This window comes from Delphinapterus leucas, chromosome 3 (assembly GCF_059928025.1).
Source record: "Delphinapterus leucas isolate spDelLeu-1000000601 "Yukka" chromosome 3, BTC_Dleu_Yukka2, whole genome shotgun sequence".
In the NCBI taxonomy this organism is placed as follows: domain Eukaryota; kingdom Metazoa; phylum Chordata; class Mammalia; order Artiodactyla; family Monodontidae; genus Delphinapterus; species Delphinapterus leucas.
Genome location: NC_143131.1, coordinates 135,411,057 through 135,434,645, shown reverse-complemented (window position 1 = coordinate 135,434,645; position 23,589 = coordinate 135,411,057). Strand labels below are relative to the sequence as shown.

Here is a 23,589-nt window from a genome sequence, read left to right as displayed (position 1 = left end):
ACTCATCCGCTGGACCAAACAATTTATTCTGAGTTAGGACACATACTTCCAACCCTCACTTTACTATATTAAATGTCAATGCTCATTTTAAAGCATAAAGCATTGTGTTCAGGATGTATAAACCTTTGCAAGTTCAGGCAGCAGGCCAATTTTGGTCCAGCAGGTGTCAAGGACGGGAGTCAGAGGGAAGAAGGGATTGTTTGCTGAGTGCCAACTGGTTGTCAGGCACTGTGCTGAACATTTTCATCTGTCATTCCCCTCACTGAATCCTCCCAGGCTCCCATTTAAAGGGGGAGGAAATCTTTTCACTCTAGAAAGGAGACCGGTTTCTTTGTCATCCTTTGTTCAGGTCAAAGCAGAGCCAGTGGATATTGGGGGAGCTAAATAACCTACAAATTCCACAGCAAGAAGCTCTGTCCCAGGTTTCAGATCTCAGCTTGGAGGTCCCCTCTCTGGGGGCTCACATTTTAAAGAGGATGCCTCTAACCACACCCCACCACTCCAGTGATTCTCTTTCACAGGGCTCCATTTCATGAATCATGGCACATTAAAAAATTATTTTCAATTATTTTACTTACTTCTTGTCTTTTCTGCTACAGATAAAGCATAGCAGTTTTAGAGCAAGAGTTGGCAAACTTTTCCTGTAAAGGGACAGGTAGTAAATATTTTAGGGCCTGTGGGCCATGTGGCCTCTGCTGCAACTACTAGACTGCTATTATCACCTGAAAGCTGCCAAAGACACCACGTAAATGCATGAGAACATGTGTGTTCCATTAAAACTTTATTTACAAAAGCAGACATTGGGCTGGACTTGATCAGTGACTGTAGTTCGCCAATCGCTGTTTTAGAGCACGGATTGTGGCATCAGGCTGGCTGAGACTGAATCCCAGCTCAGCCCCCGACTAGTCCTGTAAACTTGGACAAGCTCCTTAACTTTAATAAACTCCCCATTCCTTATCTATAATGTAACATGGGGTAACAGTATTTTCCTTCTAGGGTGATTGGGAAGCATAAATGAATTAACATAAGTAAAATACTAGAACAGAGCCTGTCTCTTAAAATTTTTAATGTTAATGACATTAGTCTTAAGTGTCAGGAGGGCAAAGTCCACATCAGTTGTGCTTGGCACAGTGCCTTGCAAAATGTAAGCAGTCAAGGAACACTCGTAAACAAATGAATGAGTAAATGAATGAATGAGTGAATGATCTCTCACTAGGATCATAAGAAAACCAGGGTTTATTCTCTGTTTTTATTTGTATATATATATATATATATATATAAGTAGGCTTTTCTTTTTCATTTTTAGTAGCATAAAAATTTCCCCTAATCCTAACTTTTAGCTGGGTTCTTCTCTATGAGGCTCAGACACCAGAATCAGACTGACATTTTCTCAAAGCCAGAAAAAAAGGGCAGCTTCCATTGTGCAAACCAGACATCCTCTGCGACAAAAACATCCCAAAGTATTTCCATGAATCCTTGGGGAAACCAATCAAAATACCAGCTTGTTTAGGAACCATCTTCCTTGGCCAAGCTGACTACCTCCCAGTATCCTGTGTCTTTGAGTTTAAGACTGTGAAAGCACTAAGTAACACCCCAAACATAATTTGAGGTCATTTCTAAAATATGATTTAGCAAGTTAAGATATTTGTAGATATTTACTTTGCTATTTAAAACATTAATTATGGGGGCTTCCCTGGTGGCGCAGTGGTTGAGAGTCCGCCTGCCGATGCAGGGGACACGGGTTCGTGCCCCAGTCCGGGAAGATCCCACATGCCACGGAGCGGCTGGGCCCGTGAGCCATGGTCGCTGAGCCTGCGCGTCCGGAGCCTGTGCTCCGCAGCGGGAGAGGCCACAACAGTGAGAGGCCCAAGTACCGCAAACAAAAAAACAAACAAACAAAAAAACATTAATTATGGTCACCTCAGCAGATTTCTTGGGTGAATAAATATTTGATAAATATTCACAGGTATTTTAAAGGCACAGATTATGAAACAAACCAACTTTCTCAATTTTCCTGTCATTTGTCCAATTATCCCTGTATTTAGAGATTACAGAGGAAATGACTGGCTGATCTATCATTTTTTCTTTTAACCATGGTACATTGGCTTAAGTTTTTCAGAGCCTAAGGTATGGAGTTATATGACCCATTGGAGAAATCTCATTTTATCTCCTTGTGTTCATAAGTAGTTCCATCCGAGTGCATTTAAGGTGCAATTTCCCCTTTATTATTGAATTTTATACTAGTTCAATCCCACTCTGGCACTAGGAAAATATGTGGCTGTCTCAGGACACTTGTCTAGAAGTGATAGAAAAACACCAGCATCTCTGGGAAATACGTCTAAGGTTGGATAATTTAATAACCCTTATCATTTACTTAGTACTTCAGAAGCTGACTGTGCATAATTGAAAAGGCATAAGCTCTGCATCTGTGTGTGCTCACGTGCAGATTTCTCTGGTTCTCCTAGCAGTTCTTAATTAGATAAGGCAAGTATTATTCTCATTTTACAGAAGAGAAAACTAAGGAAATGGAGAGCTGAAGGGTCTTGTTCAGGATGACCATGATAGCTAGTGGCATAGTTTCATTTACAGCCAGAGGGACAAAGAGATCTCATATTTCAGAAGCTTTGTCTCATTTGTTCCATGGACTCCTTGGTAGTCTGCTGAAGGCTATGGACCCCTTCTTAGAAAATGTTTTTAAAGGCATAAAGCAAAATACACAGGATTATGAAGAAAATAAATTATTCTGAAATATAGTTACTAAAATATGAGAAAAAATTTGTAAGGTAGATCTATATAAATGTATGTCTCTTTATTAACACATTAAATATGGCAGGTCTAATAACTACCATAATTTTGAGGTAGTGATAAACATAAATGATAACTTAACATGTCTGAAACAACTATAATATGCTCTAAAATATCTGTGATTTCTTTTGGTGAAAAAGACAGATTCTCCTAATATTACTGTGGTCCGTTGCCTACAGTCATAATAGAAGGAAATGCTAAATTTCCAGTAGAGGTTAGGGAAAATAGGAATGAAATAGTTTTCCCCATCCGAATTCACAACCCTTCTCCCTGAATTTTATCCATGGTCCCGACAAGGTTCTGTAGACCTTAAGTTAAGAACTCCTTCTCTAGTCTAGTCCTTCATAAAGCAAATGAGAAAACTGGGGGCCAGAGAGAGAAAGTGATTATTTAGGATTGTTTAGCTATGTAATAGCAGGGATAAAACTAGAACCCAGGGCTTCCCTGGTGGCGCAGTGGTTGAGAGTCCACCTGCCGATGCAGGGGACACGGGTTCGTACCCCGGTCCGGGAAGATCCCACATGCCACGGAGCGGCTGGGCCCGTGAGCCATGGCCGCTGAGCCTGCGCGTCCAGAGCCTGTGCTCCGCAGCGGGAGAGGCCACAACAGTGAGAGGCCCGCGTACCACACACACAAAAAAAACAACAACAAAAACTAGAACCCAGGGGTTGAAAAGGCCTTCCTTACAGGGCTATTATGAAGAGTAAATACAATAATATATGTAAATGCTGGCACAATATCAGGCACACAACAGCCATCTTGCAAAAAACATGGCCACCTGATGCAGTGGAAGCACACAGAGATGGGACTTTCTGGAAATCTCCTTAAATAAAAGGGGGACAGAGTCAGCTGTATGTGCCTTTTGCCCGTGTCCCTTTCCTTTTCCTGCCTGGAAGAGAGACATTGCGTCCACATTAGAAGGACAGTACAGGCAAATGCTAGAAGGGACACGGGGCTCTCCTCATGGTATGGAGTGGCCGCATTAACCCTGGGTCACCTACCCCCAGACTTCTCACAGGACAGAAAAAAATCTGACTTGCTCAAGCCACTGCTACTTGTATTCTGTTATGTGCAGCCAACTCCCTCACTGACACACAGCTCTTGCTGGCTCGGTGGCTGACTGTCTCTGAGCTTCTCACTCTGTAAGCGCAACACCAAGGTTTTCTGGTGAGGATCAGAGGATACGTAGAACTTAACGCAGTGCCTGGCCCAATTTCAAGTGCAGAGTTAAAGGCAGCTGTTGCTACTATTTCTGTTTCAGTGTCTTGCAGTTCAGTGCTCTTTCTTCCGTATTGGCTCACAGCTTCAAAACCACACTCACCATTCCCATCTACCCCCCACCTACCCCCAGCACCCCTCTCCCCTCCCTCTGGTACACATGCCTCTAATTCAGCCTTGATTAAATGCTTATCATGTCTCACAGAAAGGAACAGTTTATGAAAATGCTGACAGAGGCAGAACACCTAATAATTAGTGGCTAACAACCACAGACATGGAAGCAGTTAGGAGGTTTATATAAATTGAGGGGATGAAAGCAACTTCTCATTTATTCCTCAGATTTCTTGCATAAGCCCTTGAGATGTTATTTCTGCCAGCAATGCTGACTTCACAGGAAGAATGTGGGATGAGAAGTGAGTGGTTGTAGGGGGCTGTGAATACCCCTTCCACCCCGCTCCAAACACCCCTTCAACCCCGCTCCTGTGGCCACTCTGCTGGACCTTTACCATCAGAGCTGGGGCCCTACGGGTGGTCCTCTTGGCCTATGGTCTTGTCAACAGGACGGCGCTATTTCCCCACCTGGTCCTTTCCTTCCTTGGACATCCCTTTCCCCAGCACTGATGGACTGGGGACCACTTGGGATGCTAATGCCTTCCAAAGTAGGCTTCCTGAGCCATAGGCCTAGAAGCGAGGCACATGGCTCTCTACACTCAGGGCTGCCTGGGCCTCTGAAAGTGTACTGGGCAGGCTAAAATTTGGCACCCCTTCCAATTAATATCCTCTTATCATCATCTGTTAAAATAATATCACTAAAAAAATTCAGGTAGGAGGAAAAAAATGCCGGTAGAAGAAATAAGACTAAATTGGAATCCCAGCACCACTCCCCAGAAGTGATATTAGCAACAGTTTGCTGCGTATCCTTCCAGAAAATGTTCATACACTGTAATGGACTGAATTGTGTTTCCCCCCTAATTCATATGTTAAAACCCTAACTCCCAATGTGACTATATTTGGAGATAGAGCCTATAAGGAGGTAATAAAGGTTAAATGAGATCATAATGGTAGGGTCTTACTCCAATAAGACTGATGACCTTATAAGCAGAGGGAGAGACACCAGGGATGCGTAGGCCTGGGAAAAGGCCATGTCAGGACATGGTGAGAAGGCAGTCATCTGTAAGCCACGGAGAGAGGCATTGGAGAAACCTACGTTGCCAACACCTTGAGCTTAGACTTCCAGCCTCTGGAACTATGAGAAAATAAGTTTCTGTTATTTAAGCCACCCAGACTGTGGTATGTTGTTATATGGGCAAGACGATTTATCAAAATATTTCATTGTGCTTAAACTCTCTATTTCTTCCTTCCCCCTCTTACTAAGGAGGCAGTCGGCATTTGCAATTCCTTAGCTCAGGGGTGGCTGAAGTGCCTACCTCCTTAAGAGGTTTTCTTCACTTCCATTCCCAGGAGTACTATACATGTTTGCCAACATTCTCTCCAAAAGTATATTGTCAAACTTTGCCCTTCAGATTTTGTTTAGTGGGGATGAATGAACAGATTTTCTACAAATACAAATGCATAGGGAATTCCCTGGCAGTCCAATGGTTAGGACTGCACTGCCACTGCAGGGGGCATGAGTTCAATCCCTGGTCAGGGAACTAAGATCCCGCAAGCCACGCGGCACAGCCAAAAAAAAGAAAAAAAAAAAAACCAAAACACATAGAAATAGATTAACCACCCAGTAGGGCCTATTAATGTTCTAAGAAAAAAATCCAGGGGAGCATCTCTTATTGTTCCATGTACTTATTCTCTTGTTAACTCTCTTTTGTGATTTTTCTGAATCAGACAACTTTTGGGGAGGTAGGTTAAAGGGTACAAAATTAAGATTATTTAACAAATTATCCAGTCCTCATAAACAGGTCCATTATTTTGTTTCAAAGTTTCACCTCTGGTGAGGTGCCCACTGATTTTGTGAGGCTAACTTCAATTATTTTCAGCATACTTTAGTTCTACCCCACCTGCATGGTTCAAATGAATTAATCACTCTTTACCACCAGGCACTTAGGAAGAAAACAAATTAATTATTTTCTGGTGTGGGCAAAAAGGAACAGCAAGAAGCAACATCAACTATCTACCTTCCACTCCTCTTTTGCCTGACTTCAGGGCAGAAGACACCCACAGATTGAGACCTATTTTCTAGGTGAAGGTCTCTTACCAAAAGTTTAACACTCCTTCTGGATCAGTGCGTAGAACTTGGGTCTCCCCCTCCTGTGTCTGGGAGTCCCAGGATAGGGCTGCTTGTGAGGCCATGTGCTGATGGATACATACAAACAGTCCCGGGGTTCAACAAGGACCCCTCCCATGCCTGACCTCCCAGTCTTGTCCCTTAGCTTCCCACCACCCATCTCTTCCAAGTTTGTAAACAGGACTTTTCTACTCTAGGAGCTGAGTTCAGTTAAGGAGGCTCTTCTTTTGTCTGGGTTCTGCTGGGGAGTTGTACAAAGTTATATCTTGACTTGTGATACCTTTTGAGCCAAAACATAATCATCATTTGAATACCTATTTTTTTTTAAACTCTGTTTTTAAAGGGAGAAGAAACATTTGTATGAGAACGTTCCCAGGCACAGGCAGAACTAGAGCTTTAAGCAACCTACTCTTTGCCATGATTACCAATGTTTTGTTGACTCTGACCAAACACGTGCACTGTACAGAGTTAGGTCTATGTTAGGAAAGAGTGGATTCTAAAAAAAATCTCCCCATCAAGAACTGCCTTTTAGAGCAGGAATGAGGCCAATTAACTTGTCCACTAATTTATCCCAGTGATGTTTTAGCATTTCTTATAGATCCTCCCCTCAGGAAGCTACAGAGCTGGTTTGCTATTTAACTCAGCTGTCTATGCTAAAGTCCTGGGGCTCTCAAGGCATCAGTTTGAAGGACATTGGAAACTCCTCAAAATGTTTTATCTAGGAAGATTTTTCTAAGAACTAAAGCACAGAGAGCTGCTTTTATTATACCTTAAAATGAACGGCCCTTTAGATCTTAGATTTAGAAACAGTACTTATTTGGGGGCTTCTTAGTAATCCCTGCTCTGAGGGGCTCCTTGAATAGGATGAATGATGAGAAGAAGTCTGAGTGCTTGTGGAGGCTGCCTGGAGAGCTATTATGACCTCTTCTCACAGGAACAGACTCTGCCAGTAGCATCCTCTTGGGAGGGTAACTGGGACGAGCAGGGTGAGCACAACTCATGAAGACCTGTTTCTAACAGATCCTCTCACTTCGGGAGGATGAGGTGGGGTTTGAGAAGCAGTGAGTCTGATCAGGTTGATTGATTCTTTTCACCATTCATCCATCCCTTCCCCTGCTGAGGATTTCTGTGAGGGAGTCACAGCTGAGTCCCCAGTTACCCTCAAGGTCAGCTTCAAGGGCCTTGGATGAGAAGCCAGTTCCTGTCTCCTCAGCTTTAATTTCCAAGCCGCAGGCCTCCCTGGCTCACTCCCCTCGCTCCATCACAGTGACACAGTGACAGGGTGGGAGATGGGTGAGGGCTGGTACTAGCCGAGTCTTAGCCAGAACTTTGTCCACAGCCCATAATTTACACAGGTTTGATGGCCTCTAGATCCTGAGAAGTAGCAGCAGTAATTGAACACTGTACTGTTTCCCACACTTCAGTCATTAGCATAGCCACACCATGATTTTTGCTATTTCTGTGGTCCTCTATTATTTTAAAATATATATTTAAAAATAATTTCCCCACTTAATAAATTTTTTTTTTTTTTTGCGGTACGCGGGCCTCTCACTGTTGTGGCCTCTCCCGTTGTGGAGCACAGGCTCCGGACGCGCAGGCTCAGCGGCCATGGCTCACGGGCCCAGCCGCTCCGCAGCATGTGGGATCTTCCCGGACCGGGGCACGGAACCCATGTCCCCTGCATCGGCAGGCGGACTCTCAACCACTGCACCACCAGGGAAGCCCTAAAATCTATTTTAAAAGAAAAATTTTATGTAATCTGCATAGTTGAAATACTAGTGCCACTTGCTCCAAAGAGAAGTTTTCAATAAAAGTAAATACAATGAAAACAAAACAATATGATTAAAATTGAGCTCTGAGGCTGCCTATCTAAAGGGCTGCGCCTGAGGTGTGCTTTCTCTGTACCTAAACAAGAGAGGGGGGGAGGAAGAGAGAGAGAGAGAGGTTGAGAGAAAGTGTTAGAGGGGTGTTAGGGCTTTACTAGTATCAAAGTCCGACTTTCAATTTGACGTAATGGGAAGGACTAAAAGACACTGAAAAGAGTTACTTCCTCATTTTATGGTCTAATATTATTGCCTATTCAGTGTTTTACTTAAGTCATCCTGTGGGTGGTCAGAGAGCAACGTACACTAGCTGAGCAGTTATGGCATCTTAAAAAGTTAGGACCAGAAGCATGTAATGAAATCAACTTCCTTCTTGCATAGATGAGGGGATATGAGGACAAACTAAAATTTTTATTATAGTAAAATACACATAACATGAAATTTACTATTAGTGACATTTAGTATATTCACAATTTTGTGCAACCATCACCGCTATCTAGTTCCAGAACACTTTCATCACCCCAAAGGCCTCCCTGTACCCATTATCAGTCATTCCCCATTTCCCCCTCTCCTAGCCCTGGCAACCACTAATCTGATTTCTGTCTCTATGGATTTGTGACTCTAGATATTTTATATAAATGGAATCATGCATCTGGCCTTTTGTATCTGGCTTCTTTCACTTAGCATGATGTTTTTAAGGTTCATCCATGTTGCAGCATGTATTAGTACTTTTCATTCCTTTTTATGGCTGAATAATATTCCATTGTATGGATATACCACATTTTATTTATCCATTCATCAGCTGATATACATTTGGGTTACTTCCACCTTTTGGCTATTGTGAGTAGTGCTGCTATGAACATTCACATACAAGTTTTTGTTTGAGTCCCTGTTTTCAGTTCTTTTGGGTATATACCTAGGAGTGGAATTGTCAGGTCAAATGGTCATTCTATGTTTAAGTTACTGAGTAACTGCCAATCTGTTTTCCATAGGGGTTGTACCATTTTACATTCCCACCAGCAGTGTACAATGGTTCCAGTTTCTCCATATCATTGTCATCACATGTTACTTTCTGGGCTTTTTGTTGTTGTTGTTGTTTTAATTATGGCCATTTTAGAGAGATGGACTGACTGACTAACTTTGATGGAACACTAATTCTCCGTTTCTTCTCTAATTAATTCTCCACTCAGCAGCCAAATTAATCTTTCCAAAATGCATATCTGATCACATCACCCACTTTTTTGATCCCAATCTCTTAGGATGAAGACAAAAAAACCCACCTAAAGTCCTCCAGACCCTGCATGGTCTGGTCCCTGTCTGCCTTTCAATCAGCACCATGAACCCTGGCCTTTCAGAAAGCATCCTCTTGCCAGAGCATGGGCTGTTCCCTCTGCCTGGAATGCTCCCTTTCCCACTCTTTCAAAGCTTAGCTCAGGCTTCATTTCCTCAGGAAAGCCACCCCCCACCAGGCCAGAGGGCTGGTCCTCAGCTGTCAGAGCACTGTGCATCTTGCCTTTTTAACACTTACCCCGTCTGCAGTTACACATTTATTCATGTCATTATTTGATCCTGTCGGGGAGCTCCACCTTCACTCTGCTTGCAGAGCAGAGTCAGCCAACGAAGCTTTGGACATTGCTTGAACCTGGAGCAATTGTCTTTTCTCTTTTCCATTCAGTCCTCCCAATGAAGAAGGACAAATTTTTCCTTTCTCTGCATTCCTTTGCTCAAAGACCAATTTTTCCTCCCCAAAAGCCTCATCAACCATGAAGAGCTGTCTGCCGGGTTTGCTTGATTCTTAAATTCAAAATTTACTTATAGGACAATAAAAAGCATGAACGCTGTTAAGGAAATGAAAAGACAAGACAAACTGGGAGAAAATATTTGCAAAGCACGTATATATCAAAAGAATTGGGCCTAAGATATATAAAGAGCTCTTAAAAATGAATAAGAAGATTTTAAAAAACAATAAGAATGAGCAAAAGATTTGGACACATGACCAAAGAAGATGTACGGAGGGCAAATAACACAAAAAAGATGTTCAATATCATTAGTCATTAGGGAAATGCAAATTAAAGCCACAGGGGAAACTATACACCCACTAGAATGACTAAATTTGAAAGGACTAACAATACCGATGTTGGTGATGATGTGGAGCTTCTAGAAATCTCACACATTCTTGGCAGGAATGCAAACGGTACAGCAATTTTGGAAAACAGTTTGGCAGTTTTGATAAAGTTACCATACAACTCAGCAATCTCACTGCTAGGTATCTACCCAAAAGAAAGGAAAACAGACATACATTCACACACAAAGACTTGTAGGCAAATGTTTCCAGTAGTTTTATTAATAATACCCCCAAACTGGAAACAACCCAATGTCCATAAACTGGGGAATTAATAAACAAATTGTGGTTTATCCATAAAATGGAATGCCACTCATCAATAAAAAAGAAATGAATTACTGACACATGCAAAACATGAATGAAAAGCATAATGCTAAGTGGACAAAGCCAGATACGGAAGGTTATATACATATGAAAAAGTTTTGCGTTTCAGATGCTAGAAAGACCTCCAAACAGCTCACAAGAGTCCACTCTGAGAGACACAGGGTCTGGACACCAAGGTGGGGAAGCAGCATAGGGTTGTGGCGGTGTGACGTATTGGGAGATTGGGATTGACATATATACACTAATATGTATAAAATAGATAACTAATAAGAACCTGCTGTATAAAAAATAAATAAAATTCAAAAAAAAAAAAAAAAGAGAGACACGGGGTCTGATGAGGTGACTAAGACTCAGGTTTCCCATATTTAGTTCCTCCAGGGAGGATTTCATCTGTATGACACTGGGGAAACTGTAGGGAAGATCAGTGGTTTCTAGGACTGAAAGTGGGAAGAGAGTGACTGCATAGGCGCATGAGAGAAACTTGGGGAGTGTTGAAAATCTTCTACATCTTGATTTTGGTATTGGTCACATGAATGCATACGTTTGTCAAAATTTATCAGACCATACTCTTAACAAAAGAGTTAAAAAATTTTTTAAACCATTAAAAAAAAATTGAAGTATAGTTAATTTACAATGTTGTGTTAGCTTCAGGTGTACAGCAAAGTGACTCAAATATATATATATATATATATACACACACATATATATACACATATATATGTATATATATATATATTCCTTTCCAGACTCTGTTCCATTATAGGTTATTACAAGGCACTGAATATAGTTCCCTGTGCTATACAGTAGGTCCTTGTTATCTATTTTATACATGGTAGTGTGTATATGTTAATCCCAAACTCCTAGTTTATCTCCCCCAAGAGTGAGTTTTATTTTATATAAATTATACCCCAATAAAACTGACTTAAAAACTTACTTGAGGGGCTTCCCTGGTGGCGCAGTGGTTAAGAATCCGCCTGCTGATGCAGGGGACACGGGTTCAAGCCCTGGTCTGGGAAGATCCCACATGTCACTAAGCAACTAAGCCTGTGCACCACAACTACCAAGCCTGTGCTCTAGAGCCTGTGAGACACAACTACTGAGCCCCTGTGCCGCAACTACTGACGCCCGCGCTCCTAGAGCCCATGCTCTGCAACAAGAGAAGCCCGTGCACTGCAGCGAAGAGTAGCCCTCGCTTACCGCAACTAGAGAGAAAGCCCGTGCGCAGCAACAAAGACCCAACGCAGCCAAAAATAAGTAAATTAAAAAAAAATTTATATTAAAAAAAACTTCCTTGAAACTCAACAATAAAAAATAATTTAATTTAAAAATGGGCAAAGGACTTGAATAGATATTTCTCCAGAGAAGATATACAAATGGATAACAAGCATGTGAAAAGATCCTCAGCATCACTAACCATTAGGAAAATGCAAATCAAAACCACAATGAGATATCACCTCATACCCATTCAGATGGTTACTATTTAAAAAAGAAAAAAACCCCAGAAAATAACAACTGTTGGTGAAGATGTGGAGAAATTGGAACCCTTGGGCACTGTTAGTGGGAATGTAAAATGGTGCAGTTGCTATGGAAAACAGTATGGCAGTTCTTCAAAAAATTAGAATTACCAGATGATTCAGCAATTCCATTTATGGATATATATATGTAAAAGAATTGAAATCTGGGTCTTGAAGAGGTATTTATACACCCATGTCCATAGCAGCATTATTCACAAAAGCCAAAAGATGGAAGCAACCCACATGTTCATCAATGAATGAATGGATAAACAAATTGTGGTATATACATACAAAGGAGTATTATTCAGCCTTAAAAAAAGGAAACTCTGACATATGCTACAAAATGAACATTATGGTAGGTGAAATGAGCCAATCACAAAAAGACAAATACTGTACATGAGGTATCTAGACTAGTCAAACTCATGGAAACAGAAAGTAGAATGGTGGTTGCCAGGGGCAGGGGCGGGGAGGTGGAGGGTGGATGAACTGTTGTTGAACGAGTTTCAGTTTTGCAAGATGAAAAAGTTCTGGAGATTGGTGCACAACAGTGTGAAATGTAAATATATTTAACACCACTGAACTGTACACTTAAAAATAGGTAAGATGGTAAATTTTATGTTATGTGTATTTGACCACAATTAAAAAAAAAACCTTAGAGTACCTTAGGAATATATATATATTTTTTCTATATACAAAAAAGGCAAGATAGGGAATATATGAAATAAAAAGAGAAGACCTTCTCTGTTCCTCTTTTTTTCCCTAGTACATACTCTCATTCCCATTTCCGGCTGAGAATCATACATTCAAACATACAGCTTTAAAATGTACGTAAATGGAATGAAACTATATGTATGGTCATGTAATCTGCCTTTTCCATAGTGTCCACCTCATTTTAGAGATTTTCTATGTCAGTATACAGCCAGGGACCTCATTCTTGCTAACCACCACATTGCATTTCACAGCAGGGATGTGCATAATCTATCTAAGCGTTTTTCTCTGGATGGACATTTGCATCATTTCCATGTTTCCCTTCTACAGACAAAGCTGCAGTAAACATCCTTGTACATCCCTGGGGGCTTGTAAGAGTCTCCCTGTGGGTCAGAGGCCTACAAATGCTCTGCTGAAGGAATGTTTACTTGAAATATTTCAGATATTGCCAAACTGTCCTCCAAAATGTCTGCACTAAGATCACCCCTTAGCACTGTATGAGGTTGCCTTTGTCTTCACACTCTCAACAGATTATCAATTTAAAAAATATTTCCTGCTGTGCTTTCAGAGGCCTCCAGAACACCACAGCCACGCCGCCCACTTTTTCCACTGACAGTGGGGACCAGCTAGGTTGTGTTTCTGTTGTCTCTCCCTCTAGGAATACCCTCCCTTCCTCTCCCCTCACTTCCCCTCCACTTTGCCTTCCCAAATCCTTCCAGGTGGGCTGCAGCTCCCCCTCCTCAGCAGTCTTCCTGGATGCCCCTGCCTCACCTTCTCCCTGGAGGCCTCCATGTAGTCAAGGCTTACCTAACTGCACTTTCCACTGCTTCTTCAACAGCTCCTGTTTCTTTATCTAGAGCTTCTCAGCTTTTCCCACTAAAAAATCCCTAACAGCAGGAGAGAGTGAATGCAGAACCCAGAATGTCTGGGGAGGTCAACTGCAAGTGGCTATAGGGAGAGGAAAATTTCTTTCAAGTCCCTTGTTTATCTTAAAATTCTAGTTTTATATTAAAAGTGTTTTAATTCTTGTCTCACCCCATAAAACTGGCACTCCAGGAGATGCCCCACATTTATCCCATAGTTTTGTGAAGTCCCTGGCATGCCTCTGTAAAGCCCAGGGAGAAAAATGCAGTCTGAATCTGATCTTCCTCACTAGTCCCAAAGCTCTCCAGAAAGGGACTCAGATGTACACCTACCTGTCGGGTACAGGGAAGAAGTTCAGTAAATCCACTCCCTTGGTGTTTGGTGCACTTCCGTCTCTTTGACTTGAATCCTGGGGAGGCCAGGGAATTGCAAAGCAACTTGGTGCGTTCACACTCCCGTCGCTTAGGCGCGTTGGACGGCAGGTGGCGCCCGGGTCCTCCTCAGCGCCGAGCTTGCCCCACTCCCAGCACCAGCTCAGGGGAAGGGGCAGCGGAGCGGTCTCACTCACTGCGGTGTCTAAAGAACTGTTTCCCCGTCTCTGCACGTACAGAGGAAGGAAGGCCGGCTCTGGGCGGCAAGGAGAGGCCCCGGAAGGCTTCATTTCTGCTGCGCGCAGATGGAGACGCGGCGGCGGCGGCGCCCGGCCCCGTGCGCCCGCAGGAGAGCCCCGCGCACCTGGGCGTGCACTGCGCCCCCGCCCGGAATGGCGAAGGTAGCTTCCGGCAGTTGCAGAAAACACAGAAACCGAACGCCAAATGTTTATGAGCCTGCAAGAGGAGGAAATTGAAACTTCCTGGTGTGACTGGAAAGGCATGAAAACAGCTGCTGTCTGGTTTCTGGAAACCGTCTCTCCGAGCTTGTTACAGCATCGCCCTTTTACCCCCTGGCCTAGCTTCTTCCTCGCTGGAGGCAGGGGTGGGGAGGTCAACAATCTGGGGCAGGAGGGTCAGATGAGAGGTTCCCTTTCTCTGAAGCCACCTGGGCTTAAGGCAGGTGGCAGACAAAAGTCAGTGACCAGGGGAGAGAGGAATGGCTCTTCCAACTCAGTGTTTACCCAAGTGGGTCCCCGAAGACAGTAGACCCTCTAGGGGATCTGGAGGGGAGTAAAATCTGATCCTTTTCCTGACGGGGTGCAGGTTAAAGTGCAGTGCTTCTTAACATGTTGTCTACAGACCACCTAGATCATTTGCTAAAAATGCAGTTTGCGGAGCTCTACTAAATCAGATGGAGGAGGCCAGAGGTGGTAGTGCTGAGTCTGTATTTCTAATAAGCCCTTGAGTAGCTCTTCTACTCTCTGAGTCAAAGAACCACAGCCCCAGCTCTGTGTACTAAAAGCTGGCAGCTCAGATACAAGAACCAGCCTCTGAGTGCCCATGTCCTTCCAAACTGGGCTAGCTCTAGTCCCACCGGTCAGAGGGTGCAAATTTGGTCACACGAATAAGTATAATCGATATTTCTGCCTAGTAAACCCCCATCTATCGAGCCTCAGGCCTTCTGAGTCTCCCCCAATATTTCTGGAGCCCCTGTGAGTTCCTTTTCTCCCCCCACCTCCGTAATAACCGCTTTCCGCAAGTTGCATGAAAGAGTAGCCACAAGTGTGACCAGTGCGGCTCCCTCACCTGGTGCTTCCAGAGCTCACCCTCTCCTGCGGGGTTAAGTCCCCACCCGCCCAAAGCTGCAAACCCTCAAGGCCAGATGGAGGTGTCTTCCCTTTAGGTCTCACAGCACCCAAACCAAGCTTTGCTCCAAACAGAATGCTTCCGTTTCTAGCTCAGGATCAGATTTTGTCATCAGGGCCCAGAGGTAGTGCTGCTTGGGCTCCCAGTGTCCCAAAGTTCTTTGAGGAAAGAGCTTCTTCAGAGATTAAAAGTGGTGTACTGGTAAACTGCTCTCCAAAAAAGAAAAATCAAAGCCCTGATTTGTCACGTTTACCCATTCCTGTGGTATAAATATTCCCATCACTGCAGATTTTCAGCAAAGTTGGAAAGAGGCGCTCATCATCAGACTCACAGCTGGGAAAAGGCGGCACTGGCACAACACTCCCTGAGGGCTGGCCAGGGACCAGATACCAAAACATCATTCATTCATTCAACAACTGTTTACTGAGCGCCTGCTATATGCCAGTTGCTATTCTCTGATCTGGGGATCCGGAAGTAAATACAAGGGATCAAGCTCTTGCCCAGGTAGAGTTCACCTTCTAATGGAGGAGACAGCCCATAAATAAATAAGTAAACGAACAGGTCAGCTCTTGATAAGTGCTATAAAATAAGGAAAGCCAGGTAAGGAGCTACAGCGATGGGTGATCTATTTTACAACCAGTGATCGGCAAAGGCGTCTCTGAGGTGGTGACATCTGAATTGAGTCCCAAAGGGGTGACAACTGTAAATATCTGGAGTAGCACAGGCAGAGGGAACAGCAACGGCAGAGACCCTAAGAAAGGCGTATCCCTGGTGTGTTCATCAAGGGGGCCAGTGTCTTTCTAGAGCAGAGGGAGGGGAGAGTATAGCAGAGGAGGTGGGAGAAGAAATGGGGGAGCAGAGCATTGCATGCAATGTGGATTTCTTGTAGTGGGAACTCACTGGAGTGTTTGAGCAGGGGCATGGTCTCATTTACCTTTCAAATGGACCATTCTTGCCGCTGGGGAGGGTGGTACAGATGGACGGTTTTCTAAGGGGGAAGCAGGGAGTTGAGTTGGGAGGCAACTGCTGGAGAAGGTGATGGTGGCGGTGGTGAGAAGTGGATGGATTCCAGATACGTTTTGCAAAAGAGGCCATCAAGCCTATTGATGGTTGATGTGGGGTTTGAGATCCACAGGGAAGTCAAAGAGACTCTGGGATATTTGGTTTGTGAAATCAGGTGAATGGTGATACAGTTACTGGGATTCGGGAGGAACCAAGAGGTCAGCTGGGAGCATGTGAAGTTCGAGCTGCCTATGAAAGGCCTGGGCTGGTGACATGATTTGGGAGTCATCACGGTGTGGATAGACTTTAACGCCACGGGAGTGGATAAAGTCATCAGGGAGGGAAGAGGAAGATCCAAGGACGCAGCAGTGGGGACCTTCAACACCGAGAGGATGGGAAGATGAGAAGGCTCTCTGCTGAGAAGGAGTAGTCAGCGAGCTGGGAAACTGTGCAAAAGAAGTGCTTAAAAGTACAGAGGAGCCTGATCAGTTGTGCTAAATGCTGCTGAGAGGTGCGGGAAGATGAGGACTGAGAAAAGGCTTGGCTTTGGCAGCATCGAGGCCCTTCATGACAAGCATGGTTCCCAGGAAGTGGTGGGGATGAGAGCCTGTTTACAAAGGATGGGAGAGGAAACGGGGGAGAGCAAGTGAAGGCATGGAGTGTAAACACGAAGGGGGGTTCTGTCAAGGGAAATAAAGTAGGTCGGCAGCGGGAGAGCGGTAGAGACCAGTGATGCTGGGAAAAAGAGAGTATTGTCTCTCTGTCCCCCGATGCCCACCTACAAAACTGCCCTTGTGGACTCCTTTGATTTCCTGCATGTCAATTCATGCCCACCAGATGCTGGGGAGGGCCCCTGGGCCACCGGCGCAGGAGGCACAGTCGGGCTGTGAATTCCAGTTTCCATTCGGCTGGCACTCCCGCCACATCCCCCTCGCCGAGGCACAGAGGCTGGCTGGCTCTGTCTACTCACCACTGTATCCTAAGCATGGCTGGCTTGGAGGAGGCCTCAGCAATATGTGGCAAGTGGTTGAAAGAACACCGGTCCCTCAGAGACCTTAGGGACAATGCTCAAGGACAGCTGTGCTGGAATAGCTGGGGCTTGAACCTTGCAGTGGGGAAGATCCAGTGCCTTCTGACATCTCCGTGTAGGTGATTTCAAGTGGGGGGCAGGTGAGGGGGAGAATCCTGCCCAGGTGTTTCCCTGGGTGCATTACAGCCAGGGGCTGGCCAGCCTCTCGGGCTCGCTGGGGCAGCAGAGTGTTCCGGTTGGGAAGGGGAAGCCCTGCTGACTCTGCTGTGTCAGGACAGCCACCAGTCTCTGCCCTGGGAGCCCCTTCCTGTGAAACCTGCTGGCTTGTCCTGGGGTCAGCTAGGGAGGGATGGAAGGAGGCTGCTTCAACCCTGATGCTGCAGCGGGTGCTTCGTCATCAATCCCTGCTTTGCGGACGCTCATAAGGGATGGTCTTGAGCTAGATTAGCTGTGTGGACTGGATTCCTCAGCCAGGTGTGGAGTCAGCGAGCTACATCCTGACGTGTGTCACGCATGCGGAGCATCTAAGTGGCTGGATTCACCCTTTGGATGGGGATTGATTGGACATTTGGGTCGTGAGTGACATTTGTGATTTTCACTCATGTTTCTGCCCCACGCCTTTCTGCCCTTTCCCTTCATTCAAGCAGACAGTAGGCTTTGTGCTTCATTCCTTCCAGTGAGGCATGGATGGCGGAAGCAGGAGAAGCTTGCAAGGTTTCCCGGCTTTTGTTTTCTAAAAGCTCAAGACCAGAGACAGGGCAGAGTCAGAGGGAAGGAGTAGGGAGCTTGGAGAAGCAGGAAGGCGAGAGGTGCTTCCTTCAACATACAAAGAAGGTTGTTCCAGGTAAGGGGCGTGTAGAGCAAAGCCAGAGGGGCTGCTCAATTCAAATTCTGGCTTTGCTACCTGGAAACCACCTAACCTTGGACTAGTTACTTAAGCTACTCTAAGCCTAAAAATGAGACAGTAATAATGTCTACCTCACTGATGTGTTCTAACATTTTGGCTTTAGTCCCAGGGCTCTTGGGATACCTGTTAAGGACTGAATTGTGTACTCCCCGCTGCTGCCCGCCCCCCTCCGCCAAGTTCATATATTGAAGTCCTAACCCCCACTACTTCAGAATGTGACGGTATGTGGAGATAGGGTCATTAAAGAGGTCAGCAATATAAAATGAGGTCATCAGAGTGGACCCTAATCCAATATGACTGGTGTCCTCAGAAGAAGAGGACATTTGGACACAGACAGGAACAGAGGAAAGACTGTGTGAGATCACAAGGAGAAGACAGCCATCTACAAGCCAAGGGGAGAGGCCGCAGAAGAAATCAACCCTGCTGACATCTTGATCTGACTTCTGGCTTCCAGAACAATGAGAAAAAAATTTATACACACACCCAGGACTGTTATTCAGCCTTGAAAGAGAAGGAAATCCGTTTGCAACCGTATGGATGAACCTGGAGGACATTATGCTAAGTGACATAAGCCAGACACAGAAGACAAATACTGTATGATCTCACTTACATATGGAATCTAAAAACATTGAACTTACAAAAACAAAGAGTAGAATGGTAGTTGCCAGGGGCTGGGAGGTGTGGGAAATGGGGAGATGTTGGTCAAAGGATACAAAGTTTCAGTTATGCGGGATGAATAAGTTCTGGAGATCTGATGTACACCATGGTGACTATAGTTAATAATACTGTATTGTATACTTGAAATTTGCTAAGAGAGTGTTCTTGCCACACACACAAAAAGGTAACATGTGAGGCGATAGATATGTTAATTAGCTTGATTGTGGTAAGCATGTCACAGTGTATGCTTATATCAAAACATCATGTTGTACACCTTAAATATATACAATTTTAACTTGTCAATTATACATCTATAAAGCTGGGGGGAAAAATCAAACCACAAAGTGCAAACCCTTCCTGGCCCTAGGGGTAATGGTTATAAGTGTGGGTTCCAGAGTCATACTGTCTAAGTAGAAATCTTAGGTCTTCCCTTATTTACAAGTTATCTGTTGCCGTAAAGCAAAATTGGTGGTGCAAAACAGCAATAGTCCTTCATTATTATCTATCATGATGCTGGGTGTTAATTGAGCTCAGCTGGGTCGTTCTCACTCAAGGGTCACTTACATGTCTGGTGGTTGAGGCTGGCTGTTGGCTGGGACCTCAGCTGGCAGGTACATCTACTGTGGCCTCTTCATGCGGCCTGGGCTTCCTCATAAAATGACAGGTGGGTTCCAAGGGCAAGCATCACAAGAGAGAAAGACATGAGGATTGAATTATGTTACATGACTTTGGAAGTCCCACGGGGTCACTTCTGCTGCATTCTATTCAAGGGGTGAATAATTAGACTTCACCTCTTAATAAGAAGAACCTGCAGAAATATTTTAAAACCACCACATCTTCCAAAGTCTGCACTCTTAGTTTCTCCAAGCTTCAGTTTCCTCATCTATAAAGTAATGGTAAACATAGTCCCTTGTTCATAGAAATGCTATGAGAATTAAATGAGAAAATGTGTATGTAAACCCCCTAGCACAGTGCCCGGCACATAGCAGTTGCTCAGAGATAGTGCTTATTCTAGGGATTATCTCATTACTGTCCACCCAAGCCTTTGAGGTAGGCATTTGATCTCCATTTTACAGAGGGTGGGACAGAGATCCTAAGATGATATGTAACTTTCCCAACCCAAACATCTTCCCAATTCTCAATAAGGGTTCCCCTCTGGGAAGGACAGATGAAATTGGAAAACAGTTACAACTGAGTTTCTGAAGGCCAGGGATAAGCAGAAAGCCTCGCCTGGAACAGTGTTCCTCAAACTACTACGGTTCTTGCACTGTGAAATTAAGTTAGTGAGCCACAATTGGCACTTTAAAAAAAGTGACATCTAATAATACAAAACGAGAAATACCAGAGTACATTTTGTAAGTAAGGATAAATTTTATGAAACTTTTGTCCCTTATATCTGTGTGCATTAGTGGTTTTCAACTGTGGGCAATTTTGTCTCCCAGGAGACATTTGGAGACGTCTGGAGACAATTTTAATTGTCACAACTGAAGGGGGCAGGAAATGCTACTGACATCAAGTGGGTAGAGGCCAGGGATGCTGCTAAATATCCTACAATTCTCAAGACAGCCCCCTCCCCAGTCCCTAGCGATGAATTATCCAACTCAAAATTTCAACAGTGAGGAGACTGAGAAACCTTGATATCTGTATATCTATATCTACATGTACTGAGTTGCAATGTGCAGTGTTCCATCCTGTGGGTTGCAGTCAAAGAGTGTGAGAGCCCCTAGACTAGAAGACTCCTTGTGAGTCCAGCTCCTGAATCTAGTTCTGCCACCGAGATTTGCTCACCAGGCCCTGGTAGCATCTGCCCCTACTCGGATGATCTGAACGCACTATTCATTTTCTCCCGGTTTTCTTTTATTCTCATCTCTCCCCAGATAGGACTTCTCTCAGAAGAGTTGGAGTGTGGACATAATGTAGCTTTAGAAGAGAACCCTCTAACACCTGTTAACCCTGGTTCAGACAAAAGCTTTTAACTTTCCTGTTGGCCAATGCTGAGACCCTAGGTTTTTCCCTGTTTCCTCACAGCGAGGATACTGACGTAACCGCTATTACTAGTTGAGCATTTCCTATATGCCCAACACTTCTCAGTTCCAAGCATTGGCTCATTTATTCCTCATAGCAACTGTGTGAAGAAGATTCTATCATGGCAGTCTTTCTAGTGTGGGAACTGAGGCTCAGGGAGGTTAAGTCACCTCACTGGGACCACACAGCTGATGAAGAGCAGAGCCAGGGTTTGAACTCAGCCCTAAGGACCAGGGTGTACCACCACTTTCCAAGCTATGTTTTGATTGGAATCTAGGCTTGAAACACATCTATCTCACAGACAGATCCAGTAGGAGAGAACAAATTCTAGGTTGGGGCCAGGCAGTGTGGAGTCTTGTTCTGACTATCCCCTTCATCAGCCATGGGACCTGGGAAAGGAACTTTGAGCGGTTCAGCTTCCTGGTCTGTCAGGTGGGGATCCCCGTACCTGCTCAGCCTGTCATAGGAAAACTGCTCTGGCATCACTTTGGGCATGCAACTGCTTGGGCCAGACCTTTACACACCCACCCTGTCACCTCTCACATCTCTCACCTCTTTTAGACCCCTCCTCGCCCGGGTTCTCATCTCTGACCTCTTAGATCCTCCTGTATTCAACAGCTCGGGCTGCCAAACAAACTCCACAGACTGGGTGGCAGACATTTCTTTCTCACAGTTCTGGGGGCTAGAAGTCCAAGATCAAGGTGCCAGCAGACCCTGTCCTTGGTGAGGACCCTGTTCCTGACTTGCAAGTGGCTGCCTTCTCACCGTGTCCTCCCATGGTGGAGAGAGGAAGCGCTGGTATCTCTCCGTCTTCTTTTATTTTTTTTGGTATGCAGGCCTCTCAGCGCTGTGGCCTCTCCCGTTGCGGAGCACAGGCTCTGGACGCACAGGCCCAGCGGCCATGGCTCACGGGCCCAGCCCCTCTGTGGCATGTGGGATCCTCCCGGACCGGGGCATGAACCCGTGTCCCCTGCATCGGCAGGTAGACTCTCAACCACTGTGCCACCAGGGAAGCCCTCTCCCTCTTCTTATAAGGGTACTGATCCCATCATGGAAGACCTACCCTCATGACCTCAGCTAAACTAATTACCTCCCAAAGGCCCCACCTCCTAACACCATCACATAGAAGGTTAGGGCTTCAACCTGCAACCTTTCTCCCTTGAATTCCCAAAGCCCTTTACTTACATGCCTCCAATGGCACTGACGATGTCTGTGTCCCTTCAGAATTCTTGTTTGGAGGGAATGTCCAATCTCCTCTTTCAGACTGAAATGTTCATGAGTGCAAAGGCTGCGTTTTATTTGCCTTTGTTTCTTTGGCTCCCAGATCAACAATCATTTGTAGACTAAATGAAAGAACAAACGGGGGCGTGACATACAGGTGTAAGTGGTTGCCGGATTTCAGGTGGTGTTTGGTGGAGACACAAACATACTTTCAGCAGAAGCAACTGGCACTATATGTGAGGGCAGTCACCAGGTTTTAGCACTTTCCTCTGCTCCCGAGCAGTTCTGGAAGCTTCTTATATAGATGCTGCTTTTCTGAATGAGGCCATCAGCAAGGGCCAATGCTGTTTATCTTACTAATCACTATGACGTTGTCTCCAAAAAGTAGCTCGTCTATGAGGACTGTGCATTGAGGAGAGAACAAAAGTGGCATCATAGATCGGCAGAGCTTAGGGGTGTCTTTGGCTCAATGCTTCTGATTGTCAGACAGTAGACAGAAGCCTAAAGAGGGGGCAGACTTAGGAGCTGGGCTATGACCAGATACCTGGCCTTTAGACTCCCATCTCCACCCAGGTGGTGTATGAAAGCACTAACAACGGAACCACAGTGGGTGTTGGGTAGGCAGGGCCCAGCTGACATTCTTCAGATGCCACTTCCTACAGGAAGCCTTCCCTGACCAGAACTGCCCCCTGCCCCAGCTCGCATCATCAAGTTAGAGGTAGGAGCCCCTACCACGAGCTCCCCTAGCACTCTGTTCTCCTACTATGATAGCACTCCCACACTCATGGTGAGGTAACATACACTCATTCATTCAAAAATATTCGAACACTTAACCAGGTGGCAAGCACTACTTTAGATGCTGAGGATACAATGCTGAACAAAACAGAAAAAAAATCCCCACCCTCATGGAACTTGTATTTCTAGTGTGCATGGGGAGACAGACAAAAAAACATAAAAACAGATAAAATATAAAACATGCTAGGCAGCAATAAGTGCTATGGAGAAAATAAAAGTGGGAAAGGGCTATAGGAGGGGCTAGATGACGTGGGCAGTGAGGACGTCAGTTTTAAATAGGACAGTCAGAGGAATCAGATGACCCCTGAGAGGTGACCCTTGAACAAAGATGCAAAGGAGGTGAGGGAGGAAGCCGTGTGGAGAGAAGGAGAGCTAGGTAGAGGGGCCAGCAAGTGCAAAGGCCCTGAGTGGGGAGCCAGGCTCCCCAGTCTGAGGAACAGCAGAGGCCAGCATGGCTGGAGCAGAGCGGGGAAGGAGAGGGCTGAGAGGTTAGAGCAGGAATGGGAGCATATTGAACATCTGTCCCCTCCCCACCTCCCAACACCCACACTTCAGCGAACTAACTCATACACTGAGGCTCTGACTGTAGCCAAGCC

General features: G+C 45.0%; 1 protein-coding gene across 3 annotated transcripts in view; it reads right to left on the bottom strand.

Moving 5' to 3' along the window:
- TTC1 (tetratricopeptide repeat domain 1) overlaps nt 1-22,121 on the bottom strand; it is an 82,693-nt gene extending 60,572 nt beyond the window's left edge. For 2 of the 3 annotated variants that reach the window (XM_022566065.3, XM_022566064.2), the window contains exons 1-2: nt 19,517-22,097; nt 13,950-14,444 (exon numbers count right to left, since the gene is read on the bottom strand). The gene's annotated coding sequence lies outside the window, so the exon portion shown is untranslated. Of the gene's footprint in view, nt 1-13,949; nt 14,445-19,516 lie in introns of all 3 variants that reach the window. The other variant, XM_089909626.1, reaches the window with a different exon arrangement.
- Between the last annotated feature and the right edge of the window lie 1,468 nt (nt 22,122-23,589).